We start from the raw sequence: 6333 nt of genomic DNA on the forward strand, positions 1-6333 counted from the left end.
CTTCAGGTCAGCTGACCGACTGAAACTCTTTTCACAATGTTTACATTGGAATGTTTTTTCTCCAGTGTGGACACGCTGGTGCATCTTCAGGGAACCTGAGTCACTGAAACTCTTGTCATGCTGTTCGTCATCATCGTCTTCATTGGTCTCCTCCCAATCATCACTGTCTTCAGTATCAGATTCAAGTTCAACTTCAATCTCAGAGCAGTGGGAAGATACGTCTTCATCATCATCATCATTTTTTTCTTCACCTTTCACTGCTAGTAATGTCAGCGTTGACCCAACAGGTTCCTCTGGTCTTTGAGGTAGCTCCTCCTGTTCTTCTTTAAACTTCTCCTGTTGTTCTTTATGCTCCTCCTGTTCGTCTTTAATGTGTGGAGGCTCTGGTTCCTCCTTGAGCAGACTGTGGCTCCTCTCCTCTTCAGGAGAAACCTCCTCTTTACACACAACCATGTGCAGGATGTCTAGGAGCAGAAACATAACATGATGGTCAATACTGGATTCCTAAAATGTAAATCCATTCTTCCATGCCCCATGTACAAAATAAAACATTACCTACCAAGATAAGATTGACTAAACCGTTATTAACTACAGGTTATTACTGTTCTAAAAGATTTTAGCAAAAATACTGAAAAAGTAATGTTTAGTAATATATTTAGTTAGTTTAACACCAAAATGAATAATGAAAATGAATGAAAATTAAATTTCAAAACAATTAAAAAACGATACTTCACACCAGACCTCTGATTTGGAAGTAAATTAGTCATGCCACTCAGTGCATGACGTAATGAAACAGAAGCACTTCTGACAATGAAAGCTTGAAATGTGGACCGATGGTGGCTTAACAATCTATGTAAAATATTTCTACTGTGTAGCTCTGTACGTCTGGAAATGTTTCTGTGAATCTGTCTGCCTGTGTGGCAAATTTCACAAGCGATCAGTGCCAAATGTCTTGTTCACGCTGCCAGTTGGCCATAGCGGGGCAGATAAAGTGCAAATTACAGGAGAATCCTTCACTTACAAGCACCAAAATTGGCACACATACTCCTTAGGCATTGCTCTTTTCATAAAACCATCTGGCCAACAAAGAAATTCAAAATGGCGGCCATTTTTCATATATTTCATATATTCATTGAATATACAGTAATATTGCATTTTGCAATACAATTCCATAGACTTGTCCTATTTGAATGATCTTGGTGTCGAATCATACATTTTTCACTATGTACCAGTAAGACGCGCAAATGCGGGAAGCGAACGCAGCTCGTACATATTTGGGGTTTTTTAAGATTTATTTTTACGTTATTATTTGCGTTCGTGTGTCTGTGCCCTTTGTGCCCATATATGGAGCTGAGTGATTTGTTTGTGATTGATGCAACACACTCCATATTTGGACGTAGCTCCATATATGGGCACAAAGGGGGGGGGACACGCACGCACGGACAGACATGATCTGCTAGGTCTCATAGTAAGTGCTCACTGCATTCGCAATCACTGCGTTCACAATCACTGCGTTCGCAATAATCCAAATTTGGACCCATGGACTTACTCACTGGCTTCCTTGTACCATATATCAGTCCCGGAATCCTAATATTCTGCTAAATTAGAAGTTTGCGTTATGTCTGACTCGGGTAAGATGGGTGGTAGTGGAAATCTTAGTATTGTTAGAGGTTTATAGTGTGTGTGTGTGTGTGTGTGTGTGTGTGTGTGTGTGTGTGTGTGTGTGTGTGTGTGTGTGTGTGTGTGTGTGTGTGAGTGTGGGGGGGGATGTAGTAACTCAACAGAGCGGATGTCAATGCACAGCCAGGGCACACTGGTGGCACCGCTGCTGTGAAACTCAGCATGGGGTTCAGTATCAGCTGAGTAATTAGTTCAGTGTAGCTAAATAATGACTTCAGTGTCCCAAATGTTGTCTAATAAGCCCCACATCAGTTAGCTAGTGTAGATTACATGTAGTTTACCACGTATGATGTTTAGTTAGACAGCCGCGCCTGAATTGACAGGGTGTGCCAGCGCGGGATAGCCGAGCCAAGGGTAAGGGGGCTTATTCATGACTTATGAATAAGTCATGACTTCGAGAGCGGAAACTTTGTTGTACATAAATCGAGCCGACAGTTCTCAGCAATGGCTATTGACCAAGCTCACGAGCAGGCCGACGCTGTCATCAAGGCAGACGGGGGTGCGGCACTGAGAAGATGGATGATAGCTGGTCCTGAAGTCAGCCACTTGGTTTCACAGTATGAGGCAGCATGTGGGCCCAAAGAGGGTACTAAACACACCAGCCATCATGAGGAGACAGAACGAGTACAAAGAGGGTTCCTTGAGAAAGTAGAAAAGCTCTGACAAGACATGAAAGATATGTGCAATACTTTCCAGGAGGAGAGTCAGGACCTGCTTTCACTTGATACAAAGGATATTGCTCACCCCACTGCCGCCGAGCTGATTGGCACACACGTTGAGAAAGGCAAGGTCCGTTTCCAGAAGTTTATGAAGGGACTGGAGGGGAAAGAAGAATCCACCTTCTATGAAACAATCAAGAGGAATAGGGTTGTCTTCTTCCGACAGGTACCAGCCACTGTTGACTCTTCAAAGCTAAAAGTGCTGAAGGAAGACTGTCAACTGTTCTCCAAGCTGTTCATATCATGCCAGAGCAGAGAGTGTGACTTGAAGGAGTTCTTCCGTCATGAGAACCAGTCACATCCTGCTGCCCTCAGTGATGGTGGAAAACATCATTGATGGTGCAGCGTTGGTGAACAGTCAGACCCCAAGGAGTTCAAAGACATTTGAAGAGTACGCAATGCTTGATGTCCTTCCTACAATAAAAGCATACTCGACCAAGTACAAGAGAACAGACATTGTGTTAGATGTTTACCGGCCATCTAGTCTGAAAGCTGAAACTAGATCGAAGCGTGGACGTGGGGTGAGACGCAGGGTGACAGGTTTGGGCAATATTCCCTCAAAATGGCAAAAGTTTATGAGAGAAAATGACAACAAAGCTGAGCTATTCAACTTTCTGGCTGATAAGATAGCATGTGTGGCCTCACCAAATGTAGTCATTGTGACAAAGGAAGAAGAGGCTATCATTGTGCATGCCACAGAAGCAGGCAGCAGGGTCATCATGGTCAAAGCCAACGACACAGATGTTGTCATCGCAGTCAGTGTTCTGCAGGCACTTCAGGAGCTCGATCTGCAGCAGTTGTGGGTTGCCTTTGGCCAAAGACAGAACTTAAAGTAGATTCCTGTTCATGACCTGTGTTGCACTCTTGCAGAAAAGAGCAAAGGGATGCTCTTCTTCCATGCTTCCACTGGCTGCGATGTTGTTTCAGCATTCCACGGAAAAGGGAAGACGTCTGCTTGGCAAACCTGGAATGTTTTTGATGAGGCTTCCGGCGTCTTCAGCAAACTCAGCCATTACCCACCTGTAGTGGATGATGAAGACCTGAAAACCTTGGAGAAGTTCGTGGTCATGATGTATGACCGATCCAGCACAGCTGAAGGTGTCAATGATGCGAGGTTGGACTTGTTTTCTCGGAAGCAGAGGCCGTACGAAGCCATTCCTCCAACCCGATCAGCACTGAAGTAACATATGAAGCGTGCTTCCTACCAAGCGGCCTGCATCTGGAGTCAGTCAACAGTATGTCAACCAGAAATGCAGACTCCCGCCAACTGGGGCTGGACCAAGAAAGGAGATCTGTGGCAGATTGATTGGACTGAGCTCCCACCCATTGCAGAGAGTTGCCAGTTGACCAAGTGTGGTTGCAAGTCGGAATGCTGCTGTCGACTGCTACTCCTTTGGTCTAACCTGCATGGCACTGTGCAACTGCAGGTGCGAGGTTTAGAAGCGTTGTTGTAGTATAGGCGTAATATACTATTGTACTATAAATAACAAGTATAGGCCTACATGTAAAGAAAACTTTAAAAAAAGAGAAAAGAAAAGAAAATTTGAAAAAAGAAAAAAAAGACTGCCTCCTGCCTTGACGGGTGGCCACGGCGATATTATGTACCATGCATTTTAGCCGCGTCAGCCACTTTGTATTGACATGGCATTGAGTTACTACATTACAAACAGGTGCTCCCAATCTGAAGAGCCGGGAGCAAATTTACTCCCAGACACAACACACAGACATGGATACCAAGTCAAACTGAATTTGCACTACTTATACTACTAGTTACAATAAGTTCTAGTTTGCCATTGTTATTGTACAGTGAAATTAAGACATTGTGGCAGCCCTACAGAACAAAAAAAGAAAGGAAGAGCACATGCAACTTACCGAGGTGTGGGTGGTCTTCAGCTTCCTGTTTAATAGAAACGTCTTCAGCTTTCTGTTTAATAGAAACGTCTTCAGCTTCCTGTTTAATATTAGAAATGTCTTCAGCTTCCTGTTTAATAGAAACGTCTTCAGCTTCCCATTTAATAGAAACGTCTTCAGCTTCCTGTTTAATAGAAACGTCCCTGGCTGAGTCTGGAGAGTTCATCTTCACTCGGGAGGGATGCATCATGGGTATTGTAGTTCTTATAAGTCTGGAGAGTTCATCTTCATCTGCAGTCTGGACTCTGGTCTGAAATCAAGTGAATAAGGAAGGACTTTAATAACTGGAGACCTATAGTCCGGCAGCTGGGGATGTGGAGTGGGACATTTGTTATATATCTTTTTCAATTTTTTTATCCCACGATTTTGTAACCCATTTTTCAACCCTGTGTCAATTATCTAATTGACACACACCCTCCGCCTATCTGGGGAGAGCAACAGACTTGAACTCATGCTTCCTTCATGACCGAGTGTACAAGTTGCTCGTTTACACCTGACAGGGGAGAGATTCCCCAGCCGGACGTAGCGCGTGGAAGGAACACGTTATTCCAACCAGTTCCTTTCCCCTCCGTCAGGCTGGCCGGGGGGAGGTAGTTTAGAGAAGAGGATTACTGCATGTTTTTTGTGAGGGTAGCCTACCTACCCTAGGGGACACGGGGAGAACATGCAAACTCCACACAGAAAAGCCTGTGGAGGGCAGTAATCCTGGTCTATAAACTACCTCCCCCTGGAGGACATTAAATCCCCATTGACAATGAACGAAGAATTCAGCATCATAGTGTGCCTCTTTTGCCGCTCCCTAAAAGCTCAGTGAGATGTTTATTTCAGATTTAGCCCAGATGAGTGAAAGAAAAACACCCTTTGGTCAACAAGAAAACTACAACCAATTAATCTATTTGGAAACACTTTGGTTTCAAGGAGTCTGCAACAACAAACTAATTCCGTGTTAAGATTTGTTACAATAGGTGTTTAGGGTTTGGGTTACATTTCAATGGTGTGTGCAGGTGCACAACACAATAGGTCAAAACCACTCTAAAGAGCACCTACGGGGTCTTCAATTTGAAACTGGCCTCCGTATAAATTAAAATAAAAAAACGTTTTTGCCTTTTTTGTTTTTCCTTTTTCTGTACAAATGTTCTGATGAATTGAAAATGGTGGACCCTGATATAAACAAGTCTTAGTGCTTGTTGTGGTTTCGTCCTCAAATAAGCAGTTTTTGTATTATTGACCTGTGCATTCGTTTGAAACAACTACATACTGAGAATACAATGTTCCAACAGTTGAATCAATCAATCTGATCTCTCTCTCCTCCAAATCAGCAGGGCAGGCAGGCAACAAAGCCATGCACGTAGCAAAGAGAGGCTCTCTTTGCTACGTGCATCCTCCAAAGGGAGCTATAGCTCTCTTAGAGGAGCGATAGTTACAATAATATTACTGCGGTTAGTATTAACTAGTAGTTAATACTTGTTATTAGAGAACTAGTAGTTTATACTTGTTATTACTTGTTATTAGAGAACTAGTAGTTAATACTAACCGCAGTTATATTATTGTAACTATGTAGTAAGAACAAGCTGTGAATCAGTTCATATCTTACCTGCTGTGTTTCAGGGTTGAGATGCTTAACGACGACACTGTTTTCAAACGTTTTACTTTGATTATTAAAGTGTTTTCAAACAAGTGCAAACAGCTAGCTGTGTGTGTGTGTGTGTGTGTTTGTTTGTGTGTATATAAGGGTTGTGCGCATGCGCACTAGCCCTGCTGGAGCCTGGAACGTGCACTGTGCACGTACCATAAACGGCCACTAGGGGGAGCCATGATACAGTGTAATACAGTGGGGAACTCTCCCATAGAGATTAGATAGAGCCTACAATGTAACAGGTTCGGGGGAAAAGTTCTGACGAGCCGAAATCATTTCGGCACTACGGTTGAAAAAACTAAAGTTGTCCTTTAAGACGTACCACCATTTCATGAGATTTAGCCTATCAGACCCAAAACTGACGAATATTTTGTTGTCGTTGAATAC

This window comes from Protomyctophum bolini, assembly GCF_963924005.1.
Source record: "Protomyctophum bolini genome assembly, chromosome: 21".
NCBI classification, from domain to species: Eukaryota; Metazoa; Chordata; class Actinopteri; order Myctophiformes; family Myctophidae; genus Protomyctophum; species Protomyctophum bolini.